Raw genomic sequence first — 14,324 nt, 5'->3', positions numbered from 1 at the left:
ATGTCTGATTTAAATCTGCGGTCCGGTTTCTAAAGGAAATTTTTGTCAATGTCTCTTAACCAATGCAACCCCTTTGTTCTTTGTTGCTATTGTTCCTCCTGTTCTTCTTTAGTAAACTAAACACACTTCTTTAAGACCACCCATGGGGAGGGGCGCCTGGGTGGCTCAGCCGGTTAAGCGTCCCGCTTCGGTGCAGGTCATGATCTCGCGGTTTGGGAGTTCGAGCCCCGCGTCAGGCTCTATGCTGACAGTTCAGAGCTTAGAGAAAATGACTGCCCACAGGGGGCCAGAGCCATGGCTGTTTTGTTTGTATCTGTGTCTCCAGCTGGTAACAAAAATTTAGCACATGGCAGGCCCTTAATAAGTATGCTCCAAGTGGAAATTTATGTGTATAGATGTGCATGGATTTATTTATTGCAAAATTCAGCGGGTTTTATTATAAGCACAAAGTTGTGCAACCATTGACTAATTCTAGAAGATTTCCACCCCCCCCCCAAAAAAAAAAAACCTGTACCACCAAATTCCTCCCTTCCCTAATCCTCAGGCAACCACTAACCTACTTTCTGTCTCAATGGATTTGTCTACTGCGGACATTTAATACAAATGGAATCATATAATTGGGGTGCCTGGCTGGCTCAGTTAACCATCTGACTTCGGCTCAGGTCATGGTCTCACGGTTTGTGAGTTCGAGCCCTGTATCAGGCTCTGTGCTAACAGCTCGGAGCCTGGAGCCTGCTTCAGATTCTGTGTCTCCTTCTCTCTTTGCCCCTCCCCCACTCACACTCTGTCTTTCTTTCTCTCTCAAAAATAAACATTAAAAGAAGTAGCATAGGATTTTCAAGGTTCGTTCATGTTGTGGCACGGATCAGTGCTTCATTCCTTTTTATAGCTGAATAATGGTCCCTTGCATGTATATACCATATTTGTTTACCCATTAGTCAGTTAATGGACATTTGGGTGGTTTCTACTTTTTGGTTATTATGAATAATACTGCTACGAATATTCATGCACAAGCAGCTGTACCATTTTAGGTTTCCATCAGCAATGCACAAATGTGCAGGCCTTCTGCATCTTCACACCTTGTTATTGTTTTCATTTTTATTATAGCCTTCCCAGTGCCAGGTTGAATTTGATTTGAGAAGAATGGTCTTTGGAGGACATCTTAGCATTCTTTTTTATCTAGCAACTTGCTTTCTTGGAGACCTCTTGGCATTTTGCAGCACTACTGGAAAGAAGCTCCATGACGTAACCAATATTGTTGACTTATAAGAAGGCCGTGATGGTCCTTCAGCATTCAACATTTTCTCTGGTGCCCCTTTTCAAATCTAATCAAATCAGAGGTAGTTCAGCATACAGTTCTGAGCTTATCAGATTGTGTGACCATGGGAAAGCCCCTTTTTCTCTCTGGACCTCAGGCACTTTACATGTATATTGAGTAAGACATGTTCAATGTCTTACTGGAAGGTTGGAATAAACCCTCTCAAAGCTTACTTTTAAAGTTCAACGCAAGGCAGTAATCGATGTCTGCTTTCTAGTCTCCTCCCTGATCTGCCTCCTTTCTTTTTGGGAATTGGTCCTCATTTCTGGCGACTGATTCTTACGGGAACCTTCGAAGCAGCATCCCTCACTCCAGAAATGGACCTAATTAAAGTACTTTCTTCTGCCTGGACAGAGCGATCAGTTCAGAGATAGGTATATGGCACAAGTGAGGGAAATTGGAGTCTTTCGTGGGATTGTGAACCTAAGCTATTAGGGAGGGTGCCCTCTGCTGCTGGGACTCGGTAGCTAAAGGAGTGTGTCCCCTGTGGTGCTGGTGGCCATCATGCCCTCCACATGGAAAGTAGAAATGATGAGACACATTGTGTTGTTCGAGGTCCTTGATTCACCTGGGCCTGCAGTTAAATCCACCCCTACATTTTTCTGTTCTTCCTTCTGTGTGTGTGTGCATAACTTATCTTAGTTGAATTTCAGTCACTTCTCTTAATCAGAAAGTGTCTGACTAATATATACAGAAACATTTACTGAGTGTCCATGGTGGATACTTTGGAGTCAACAAAGAAATGTAAGTCCACAGTCTCAAGGAGCTTACAGGCTAGGTTAATGGCCAAGCCGCAGAAATAAGAAAGCCCGCTGTGCAGTCAACCTTGTCTGTATGAGGAAAGGTGCTTTGACTGTCCAATTTACTGATCAGTATTTTAACTAATGTGCCATTTCAGAGACTGAAGTTTCATGGCACAGAGTCTCACATAGTTTTCATATCTGATGGCCCTGAATGGTCTACCACATATTAGCTGCATGACTTTGGACATGGTGTTTTAATGTTCAGAGCCTCATTTTCTTGGTCATCCATAAAATAGGGATACTATTATTTAGTTCATGGGTTGTTTTGAAGATGAAATAAAACAATTCAGACAACGCGGTTCCTAATACCTAATTCGTCTTCATAACTCTGCTCCCTTTCTCTGTCCAGAACCCCCTCCAGTCTTGAAAAATCAAACTAATTCAGAATCTGCCTGTAAAAAAAAAAATACCTGTAAACAGGAGAAAGCTTTTTTTGAAACAGTGATATAAAATAGTTCTTCATCTAAATCTTAAAATAGTAACCATTTATTTGGGATAATGAATTCACAAACATATTTAAACAACATAATTTAGTGGTTTGCCCAGGTGTTGGCACAGTTTAGGAAAGCTAGCAGGCAGAGATAGATATTCATTGAATGTAATTATTCCTCATACAGAATGAATAGGATTACTAGAAATTAACAACCAAAATGTGTTTATTAAGAATTCTTTTGCCTGAAAGCATGGGTGTTTTGATTCCGCGTTGTAACTGTAACAGTCTTTGTATGACATTGGTAATGTAACCAACACACCTATTTGTCATTGACTCTAGGACTTGTTGACACATAAATAAGAAATGAAAATAATGTAGTGACCCAAAGGGCATCCTGGTGAATCACCCCCATATTGTTATTATTGTTTAATGAGCACGCATGATAAATTAATGTTATGCTAATGGATAATCAGTTTATATTCTGCTGGCTCAGGGCATATATAACATGTTCACTTGACTTTTAGTTGCATTTCTAGTTTTTCCAAACATCAGTTACTCTTTTTCAAACCTTAGTTGCCCTTGTCTTTATGAACCTGACCCTACCTACAGGGTGACCAGAATTTGTTGAAGTAGTGAAGAAACAATTAAAATATTTAAAGATATTTCCTGAAAATAAGTATTCATTAGTGTACATGTATAAGGTAGAAATACGAAATGGCATGAGGGTTGCTCTTACCGTCTAAAACAATGGCAAGTTTGTTTATAGAACAATCATCCTTTGAATCAATTATTTTTCTGATTAGATTACCCTCATAAGGAAATGAATACAGTGCCCTTTAGAAATGCAATATAGTTATGAAAAAAAAAAAAAGCCCACCCTCTCCCTGTACATTTTAATGATTAGCAAAGCTATCTCATGGTTTGGATGGAGGCCCAGGAAATGATCCAAATGGGATTATATTTTCTTAATCTATTAGGATAATGTACAACTTGCTTCCACTCTCCACCCTACCCCATCTAACTTGGCAAGTATTGTTAGCAGACTCTGAAATAGTTATAGTCCAGAGACAGACTCACATACAGTTTATCATCTCCAGACGCTGTGTCTGTCATAGCCTGAAATCTTAAGAAGAAAGTATTGCTGACTAGAAGAGAATTCATGTGTTTTAGAATTTGATTGATTATGGGCACCCAGTTAACAGTCAGTGTGATCAGCATTATGCAAACAGATAAGGGTCATGGCCTCTGTTTGCTAAAAGTGTTCGCTTTCCACATGCACCCCTTAAAAAGTTACAGCGAGTATTGAGTTTCAAATTTATAATAAAAATTCAGGAAAATCTAAAGTGATCATTGTTTCTTAGCACCCGCTCTTAATCTGCCTGCATAGCCCAATGCAAGTGTAAGCACTGGGGAGGAGAGAGATGCTGTTTTTGTAGTGATCAGGCGGCTTAAGGTAGGCAGTCATCTGAACGGCTTTCAGAATTAAAGAGCTCTGGATGAAAAAGTGGTGAGCCCTGCTTGGGGAAGACACCAAGACTTTGCCCTCTGCTCAGATGATTTTGCCTAGGTGCGATCGTGATCGTGATCATTGAGAGACTCAGAGATAAGAGCCAAAGTTGCCAGTCACGCCAGAGGAAGGGGCACTGCTCTTTCTTCTCCCTGCAGATACTTATTCCCAAGGGACCTTGCAGGGCCCTGGGTTTTGGGAGATGATACCATGGACTTGGAAGAAACCTTTATTTGGTGTCTCATTTGGAACCGGCTGCTGAGAAGACCATGCCGACTACCTGGAGAAAGAACTCCATCAGCAGATCCTCCACACCTATAGGACTTGGGGAGCCACTCTGACTGCCAGAAAGGCAAGGAATCCAGGAGGGGGGAGATCCTTCAGTCACTCCTGTGCCATTTTGAACCTTTGCGGGTTCTTTGAGAGACAACGGTATTATGGGTAATTAACGTGTACCATTGGGTTATTGACTGTGTTTTATCCTAGTTTAAAACTCTCGTACAATATTTTGGTCAGGGAATTGACCGACACAAACATGTCCAGCGGGCACTCACTACCTGTTTTCCGAGTGGGAATTTAAGTGAAGGAGCATCTGATACCCCCTGCTCCCCCTCACCAAATAACTGTGTCTTAAAAAAAAAAAAAGAATCCACAAATTTTTCTACCCTCTCTTTTTATTAGAGGTTTAGTTCAACTGATTAGTATTTAGTGTTTATAATATCCAACTTCTCCCTCGGGGGGTGGCGTGGGGTGGGCTGAGAGCAAAACCAAAATACCCTAAAAAGAAAGCAGGCCCGTTTCTTTGCCCTTTCTTGAAACTTGACCTTTAAAACAGATCGCTTCTCTGCAAATACCTTTCCTATTTCACTAAAAATGTACCCCCCTCCAAAAGTCCTGGCCTTCCCAACCTCCTAAATGATGAAATAGAATATACCCCCAAGCTCCCGCCACTGTGGGTAGGAGAAGGTAGGAGTAACATTCTCCACCCTGCTCCAACAAGGAGTTCATTCATCACAACGAGGCACCTTTCCTCAAGAAGAAAGCAGGAGACATGGAAGCTTTCCCCCGAGTTGGCTAGCAGGGCTTGCAAGAGGAGGGATGCATGCAGGGTTTGAGATACTACTGTCTTTAAATATAAAGAGTCCGATCACCAAGTGTAGAGGCGGAATGCATAGGTGGAGGTGAGTGGGGAGGACGCTTGCTGTCTAGGGGGTGGGTTGCACTGGAGAAGCACCCAGTCAGGAGCTGTCATGCAGGTTTCCAGGGAATGGACGGGACCATTTGGGCAGAGGAGGGGAAGGTCCATTCTCCTCCTGAGGAACAGGACCAAGCCATTCTTCCCCTGAGAATGGGTGGCAGAGGCGAGGCTCTATGGGCAGCTGGGTTTGTTTTGCTGGGATACGTTCTCTGAAAGTCTTTATATTCTTCTGGAGCAGGAAAGTCTTCCACTAGATGGGAAGAATACTTTGAGTCAAAATCCAAGAAAGAACGACAGTGGCAATAGAATCGCTGTGGCCATTCCTCAGTGGTGGTGGTGACGGAGGAGGCGGGGCTGGCCCAGCTGGCGTCCTTGTGGGAGGCGTGGTGGGGGCTTGCCTGGGCTCAGGGGTTCTGACCCATGCATTCGGCGTGGCAGTGGGGAAGGCGGAGCATCTCTGGAACCATTTAGGATCATGGGTGAGGGAGTGGGCGTGGTACTCCCTGACTGCGAGAGTCCTGGACTGGGGGAGGTAGCCGATTACTCTATAGCGAGGGAAAGGCCCTAGGTGGCCTCTGTGGCAGCTCAGGGACCCACCCCTTCCTTGGTGGGACTGGAGGGTCCACTGGGGACCCCAGGAGGCTGGCAGCGAGATGGGGGAGGAGAAGCCAGACACTGGCCACGTGGTCCCATTCTGATATTCACAGGGGACAGAGGTGGTTTTGACAGGGTTGGAGAAGGAGGTCCCTCTCGACCAGGGTGCAGCCTGTGTCCGGGTGTGGGCGACATGGGTTTCTCTTTGTCCTAAGACTGGGGCTTTGTTGCGGTGCATAGGCAGAGGTGGAGCAAGAGGAGCCCAAGAGCTGTGCTTCCTGCCTGTACTGCTGGTGGTATTAAGCTGAGAGAGGTCTAGTAAAGAGGGTCCCTGCCTCCCGGACAATTCTGGGAGGGAGGCTAGGCTTCTGTCTGTAACATCTTGAGCACATCCATTGGCTTGTAGACACCGGTGACCTTTGGGCAGCAGCTTGTGAACCGGGGACTTTAGGGCCAGCTCACCAGCTAGGTTCTCTGAAAGGTCCTTGGCTCCCGCAGGCCGAAGGTGTGGCACTCCTCCTAGAAAGAGACCTCCCTCGGGCTTCAGGGCAACTGCTCCAGAGCCAGAACCATCACTGTTTCCTTTGGGTTTCTCGAGGTTGGGAGTGAGCACTCTGATGGTTAATGTTGGTCACCTTCTTCAGCCGTGTGTTTTATTTCAAGAAAGTTGTAGTTGAATTATGCTCACATGGAATCTTACGGTGGCTGTTCATTTTTGTGTGTATAAAAGTAGCTTCAAAGAATAGGATACAGGTGTGGTTGAAGAGAACAGCTTCCCTTTGATGTTAAACACCTCTGTCTTTATTTATTTAAAAACAAGCCAACCTTAGGGGCGCCTGGGTGGCTCAGTCAGTTAAGCGCTGGACTTCAGCTCCAGTCTTGATCTCATGGTTCATGGGTTCGAGCCCCGCATAGGGCTCCATCCTGACCCCTCAGAGCCTGAAGCCTGCTTAGGTTTCTGTGTCTCCTTCTCTCTCTACCCCTCCCCGAGTTGTGCTCTGTCTCTCTCTCTCTCTCAAAAAAAAAAATAAATAAATAAAATGTTAAAAAAAATCAAATAAAACAATCCAGCATTAGCTTGGATTAAGATTTTAGAATTAAGACACAGAGGAAAATTAGCTCCACTGTGCAATTGAGAGTTTTTTTCCCCCCACGCATAGATAGAGCAGCTACATGTGAGGTGGAGAAGTCTGCTAGGGTAGATCTTTGAGGCCTGGCCTCATGAAAATAGGTTAAATTTATTGAGCCTACAGAATTTCATATAGAGGAATTATTTGGGGTGGGCTGAAGCAGGGTAGCTTGGAGTCAGTTTGGCATTCACTCATTTATTTGTTCAATAAACATTTGTAGAGCACCCAGTTTGTACTCGGTCCTGGGTTAGCTATGGGTTCTAATGGAGAACAAGACATAGTTCCTACTCACATGTAGCTTACAATCAACAGATCAGCGTGTGTGAATTGAGCATATCTCATGTGCAAAGCAGCGGGATGCTCTGGGTGAGGTGTGCAGATGAACAGCAACTGTCTTAGCTTCAACGAATCCACAGTTTAATGGTGAAGTTGGATCTACACATTAATTATCACTCCAAGCTGTGTGTGATTAGGGCCGTATTAAAGGACTAGAGTGCCTAAAGTTCTTCTCATCCTTTCTTTGTCGCAACTTTTTATTTCTGTAGGGCTTTCCTCTGGGACACATTGGTTTTATAAATATTAATTCCATCAGAAAAGAGCCATAGAAAGCAATGGAAAGAACACTTTGGCTTTAGCCTCTGTGTTGATTGAGGCACAGCTCCACTGTGCTCATGTAATACTTCCTGGTGAATAGGATTCCTGAAGTTTCCTTTTGTCTATGAACATACAAATGGAGCCTTTTTATTCACGGTGCTGGCTTTGCACGAGCCAGCGACTGTAGACTGCTGAGACCCTCTGAATGGATGCTGGGACGACAAGCCAGTGCGACAGCTCATTGAGCTTTGAGGCTCTTGCACTGCCTCCAGGACTCGTGGTCTGAAGCCATTGCTTATGAGCTAACTCTTCTTGTCCTGCCCACTACCCACAAGGCTATGACCAAGTTATCCAACAGTTCTTAGAATGTCACTGGCATGACATTTCTGGAATCCACTCATTTCTCTGTTGGATGTCTGTAGTGCAGAGAAGCAGGTGAATAGCTAGTCTTGGGGCACTGTACAGAATAAAGAAAGCTCTAATGGAGCTAAAAGTTTCTAAAATCTCTACCAGTTACATTTTTCATCATTGTCCCATTGAATATTTCAATATTTCTGGGAATATATGTAGCAACTAAGCCAGCTATTTAGGAGTATAGAGGTGGGGTTGCCTAAATTATTATTCTATAAGAGCTGATTTGTGCTTTCAAGTATGTGTTTGTCTTTAGATCCTTAACCTTTACCCAATTCCATGTTTGTCATGATTTATTTTCTGTATATGTTTTTGACCTTCTCTTGGCAGATGACTCCAACATTATCTTCGTTGAGAATGATTCTGACACTGGCTGGAGAGATACAATTGTGTTCTGTTTATGCAATATAGAAAGCCAGAGCACTTTTTCTAAGCTGTCGTCATACATCACTGTCAGTATTTTGAACCACTAAATTGTTATTAAAAATTCAGGGACAATAATCCATTTTGAGAATACCATGAGAAAAGCAAATACTGTAATGACTGATTGACATTTCAAGAATAACATCATTCAAGACATGCTAATTTTTCTGCAGCCCATTTTCTTGGATAAGTGTCTATTGTATAAATAAGTTTGGTTTCCAACCCCTTCCCAGCATTTGCTTTTGACGAGGGAGTCTTTATATTAAAAAAGAAAATCATCTGAAATGAAATTTGCTTATGTTCTCCATGGCTTTACAGGGGGGAAAAGAAGCCTGCTTCATGGCTAGAATAAATGACTTTCTTTACCAACAAGGGTTTTATATCACATGGTTTCCACTATGTTTCAAGAAAAAATCTGCTATAATAAGCACCTAAATTGGCTTGTGTACTTGTTCAGGAGTAATGAGCCATGATGAGAAAAATACTGGATAGAGAACCAGGAGATGGGAGGGTTCTGGTTCCGACTCTGCTCTGACAAAGCTGCGCTCATAACCTTGAACACAGGATTTAATATCTCATGGCTGTAGTTGACTTTGGGGTTTTGCTTCTTTTCTTTTTTCTTTTCTTTTCTTTTCTTTTCTTTTCTTTTCTTTTCTTTTCTTTTCTTTTCTTTTCTTTTCTTTTCTTTTTCTCTCTTTCTTTCTTTCTTTCTTTCTTTCTCTTTTTCTTTTCTTTCCTTTCTTTTCTTTCTTTCTTTCTTTCTTTCTTTCTTTCTTTCTTTCTTTCTTTTCTTCTTTTAATTAGCATGTTTGGGTGTTTTCTGGCTCTGGTAGGCTATGATAGGATGCCTAGATAAAAATGCAAGAGAATGTTTCACTGATACCCTTTCTCATATTTTTTCATGTTTATTAATTTTTTGAGAGAGAGACAGAGCATGAGTGGAGGAGGGGCAGAGAGAGAGGGAAACACTGAATCCAAAGCAGGCCCCAGGCTCTGAGCTGTCAGCACAGAGCCCGATGTGGGGCTCGAACTCACGAACTGTGAGATCATGACTTGAGCCGAAGCCAGATGCTTAACTGACTGAGCCACCCAGGTGCCCCTCTCATGTTCTGTATGGAAGAATTTTTTTTTTCAGTCAAGAGTGGGAAATTGACCTTCCAATACTATTGTTTTCAAATACTTTTATCCATTTTGGCAGGTCAAAAGGGTCATGGACAATTTATCCTATAACTTTCACTTGTCACCACAACAGAAAATAAAAAATAAGCAGGTTTATTAATAGCAAATATGTTGTTTGTTTCAATCAGATGCTAATGAGAATGAGCATAAGAAAACTTAATGCTTTTTTTGTGCCAGAAAGTACAGATTCCAGTATCATAAGAGAATTGATAGCAATAATTTGCATTTATGTAGTGTCCAAGTTTACAAAACACTTGCATTAAAAAAAAATCTCATTTGACCCTCACAAAATAGAATGTTATCCTTTCTGCTTGATAGATGGGGAAATTGAAGCTGGGTTATGAGGGGTAGAGCCAGATCAAAATCCCTGTCTTCCATTTCTTAATTCGGTTTGCTTTGCATCATACCATGCGTCCCCCAGAATCTCATAGCAGGGCAATATAAACCATGAATTATTGAGTGCCTCCAACGTTACTTTGGGATACCGGATGACACATTCTTCATGATAAAGTGTGCATTTGAAAAAACCATCAGGAGAGAACAGTATTAGTACTGGAGGGATAATTGGGATAATAAAAAGCCTCTAATATTTGTATAGAAATACACAGTTTACTGAACCCTGATTTTAGGGGCTCCTTGAATCAAAAATCTGACACGAGCTCTATTATCCTTTGGCTATAGATGTGGAAATCTGTGATGTGAGGCTGAGTGCATGGTTTACACAACGGCATGTGGCAGGTCCAGGTCTGTCTGTCTGGTGTGTTTCCAATGATACTACATAGGTTTAGACACACTGGGGAACCCAGTTTGGCTGTTCTTACTGATTGGAACTTTTCAAAGCACAACACAATGAGCTCTTTACCAGTAATGATTCTTTCATGGAGGAGAGGGGGGATGCATAAGAAGCAGGCAGTGTAGAATACTGGTTAAAGATATGGGCTCTGGAGTGAGATAAAATTCTACATCTTGCTGACCTATTAATATCAGGATAATAGATACTATTACCCACTTGTACCCTTTGAGGGCTCCTTTAAGGTGGAAATGCCTCCCTAGAATGGGCTTCCTTTCTTGTGTCCTACTCAGTTGCAAGGGCATTAAGGTCTGATCCTAGGACTCGAAATACTCCTTCCCCTTCCAATGAAATGGAGTTCCCCTTTTTAAGTTGTCAAAACAAAAGTGACCATATGTCACTTAAGCAAGCATCCTTTTTTTCCCCCTTTTAACATCTGGAATACATTAACATCAGAAATGATAAAGTGGGGGCCTGACCCCTTCCCAGACATGATAATTGTGTCTCAGTCAAGAATAGTCCAGAATCCGATGTCCAGAGTGAGTTACAAGGGGGCTGGAGGACTAGGACTATGACAGGTTGAATTGACATCTATAGATTCTGAAGACTCTAACCTCTTCCAATATGAATGTATCCTTTTTATGTACACTGCATGATTAAAAGACTCCCATTCAAAATGGAAAATGGATTCTGATTGATCATTCAAAGCAGATGACAATCATGTTCCTTCTATTGGCAGCACGTAACAAGAGAGATGTGTAGACATGAGGGAAGGTCTGGAATCGGCCACTCCGTGGCCAATATTGGTTGGCGTCATGAAAGAATAAAGCAAGAGGGAAGTTAAGATGTATCCAAAAGGACAGAAATGGGTTGAGAAGAATGATACACGCTTCTTATTTGTCGCTTTCTAAGGCATTCCTCGGTATCCCTTGGCTGAAATACAAAATCACTTTCCAGCTTTAAACACCAACTTATAAAGTTGAAGGGCAGGAAGTTAATGACAAAGACCTAGTTTTTGTGTGGATAGACATGTATGCACTTGCAATACATTGAAAATGCATTAGTAGACAACTGCATACATCCACAGGGTGTGTGACAATTAAATGAGACATCACCTCTAAGGCGCTAAATATTACATGCATTGCCAGACATTGCTTTTTCTTGTAATGATGATAACAGTAAGAGCATAACAAGAATAATTATTGTTCAGATATTGAGGCTCACAGGGCAGAGCCAGGAAAATGCAGTGCCTGGGGGTAGAATAAAGAAAAGAGAGGAAAAGGACACTTGCATTGTCTACTTTGAATTCTGGTCCCAATTAGGTCTGAGGTGTGGGTTCTTTCATTGACTGCCACCATTAGGCTTTATGATTTAATGCTTGTTTCATGGCCTCACATGAAAACCAGAACAATATCTCCTCCCACTAAATGCCAGTAGGATCTTTTGAATGAGATATGGGCCGTGAGGTCGGAGCTGGAGTTCAGCAATACAGATTGGGGTTGCTGGCATTATGAAGGCTAAAAACGCAGAATTGAAGACCAGATATTTCTGGGGGATGGGAATCAAAGGCAATAGCCTTACCATTGACTTCCATGACCTCTTCAGCCAGAGCATCAATGTTTCATATCAGTGGTCCAGAGACAGACATCCTGGGAACCAATGGTCCTTCTCTAATGGGCCATCAATACAAAGAAATGCCTGTCATTTTGGGTCTGCAGTGAAGGTTCACTGATAAATGCTTGTTAGTATTCTACAGGAGAGTTACAGAAATGGAAAGTACTCGTGAAAACATCTTCCTTCTCTCAAATACGGTCCCTGCCCCCAACTCATTTGTCTTAGGTACAGTAGATCATGAGCTTCCTATTCAATTAATTTAGGTAAGAGCAGAATCCATTCTTTGTAACCTTTTTTCTGCCCCCAGGGAAAAATGCTTTTGAAATTGCCATCTGCTCCCTGGCATCTCTTTGCCTTGCTTCTCTTCTGTGTGACTTCAGCCAAACCCAACAGGAGGGCAGAGGACTCAGAGGTAGGTAGGTGTCTGACAAGTGTCACAGAGTGTCACAGAACCACGACAATGAAGGTGCTCTCCAACGTTTGGAGCCAACATGCTCCCCAGTTCATTGTGCATCATTTGTAAAGATAGCATTGGTCCCCTTTAGCTCAGGGAGTCCAAGGATGTATCTCTGAAAGATGATTTTTCTTGCCAAAAAATATGAGCATGTTCCAGATAGAAAGTCTTTTTCTTCCTTTTCTCCTAAATACAACTTAATGATTGGGGTGATTTCAGAACTGCCTAGGAAAACAAATCAATTCTTTTTGGTTTTTAAAAACTAACAAGAAATGCTGAGTGAGTCAAAGGCAACGAGGCGGTGTTCAGTAAATGCACCCGCATCAGAAAGGAGGTCAAGTTAAAATTGTGTTTGACTGTTGGAGTTTACTAAAAAAATTTAAGTACCATTACTGGAGATAAAATATTGTACGTGTGCATTAGCTCTTGGCTAGATAGCCAGTACTCATGTACATGGTACAATTTTTATATATAAATGGATGCACTACAAATCAATGTTCTCTAATCTCAGCTGCACCCTCCATGACGCTTAGAAACGCTGTTATTCATCTGATTTCTTATCACACTCCCCCTCGGGGCCAGTACAAGCCTTTTGTAACTTCAGCTGGCTCCACTCCCCAACACACTCTGGCTGATGGCTCCTTCTCCAGAGGCTCCTGCGATTTTCCTCCTCCTCCAAGCAAGACCCTTTATGTGCAGCCTAGGTTTTATCCCCTTCCATCCTTTTGGTGTTTGGGGATCTAAAATCTTGTTGTTCAAGTCCTCCAGCACTGTTTTAGAGCTTTGCAAGGTTCTTGCTCTCTCTTGCTTCTCTTTGTAGGAATTTAGCCTAGCTAAAGCTTAGACGTCCTTGCAAGTGGGACCACTGGTTTTAATGACCCCCCATGGTAGCACCTGACCACACCTCGGGCAAGAGTATATCCTAGGTCCTTGCTTCTCTCTCCTGCACCATCAGTGAATCTTATTTATGGAATTCTCGTATGACAAAAACACCTTCTCTCAAACCTGATATGCCTTCTGGCTACTGACCACCTCTCTCCTTGCACTTCTGACAAAGGAAGTTTTATACCGATTGCTTTTGCTCTCTTCCCTCGCAGTCACATCTCAAGCCCTGACACACTGGCAATAAAAAGAAAAAAAAAAAAGATCTTACTTTGGCCTTTGGGTTACTACATTTTTCTGGTTTTTCTTTCTCTATAGTGGATCCTTCTCATGGTCCTCATTTTTCTCCCATTCCCCCATTCCATGTGATTCAATGTGAAGAAAGCTTAGATGCCTAATTATTTCCCTATTTTAACTAATTGCCTTATGACAGTCATCCCCGAATCTACATCCCTGCCCTTTCTCTCTCCAGAGCTCCGACTTCCTGTTCTCAACTCCATTGATAACTTCCACTCTTATGTCCATTGATACTCTTTCATTTTTTTTTAACTCTGCCCAATTATCTCCTCTTGAAAAACCCCTTCTCCTCTTATCTTTCCTAATTCTGTTAATAATGTCATAACAAAAAAAAAATCACCATTGAAATCTTAGTATTATCTTCATTTTCTCCTCCTTTCTCTTGCACCTTGAATTGATCACCATGCTCTAAACAATCTCCTTCCTGGGGCGCCTGGGTGGCTCCCTCGGTTAAGCATCCCACTTCGGCTCATGCCATGATCTCGTGGTTTATGAGTTCGAGCTCCACGTTGGGCTCTGTGCTAACAGCTCAGAGCCTGGAGCCTGCTTTGGATTCTGTGTCTCCCCCTCTCTCTGCCCCTCCTTGGCTTATGCTCTGTCTCTGTCTCTCTCTCTCTCTCAAAAATAAATAAATATTAAAAAAAAAAATCTCCTTCCCTCCTGTCTATTCCTGCTTCTCTATTTCCTATTCCTGCTG

General features: G+C 42.4%; 1 pseudogene; it reads right to left on the bottom strand.

Annotated features, from left to right (window-relative positions):
• Nucleotides 1-5,309: 5,309 nt before the first annotated feature.
• LOC113598316 (WAS/WASL-interacting protein family member 2-like) lies at nucleotides 5,310-6,500 on the bottom strand (annotated as a pseudogene).
• Nucleotides 6,501-14,324: the final 7,824 nt, after the last annotated feature.

The sequence above is a fragment of the Acinonyx jubatus genome, chromosome C1 (genome assembly GCF_027475565.1).
Source record: "Acinonyx jubatus isolate Ajub_Pintada_27869175 chromosome C1, VMU_Ajub_asm_v1.0, whole genome shotgun sequence".
In the NCBI taxonomy this organism is placed as follows: domain Eukaryota; kingdom Metazoa; phylum Chordata; class Mammalia; order Carnivora; family Felidae; genus Acinonyx; species Acinonyx jubatus.
The sequence above is the reverse complement of the archived record's forward strand: the minus strand, read 5'-3'. Positions and strand labels throughout refer to the sequence as shown.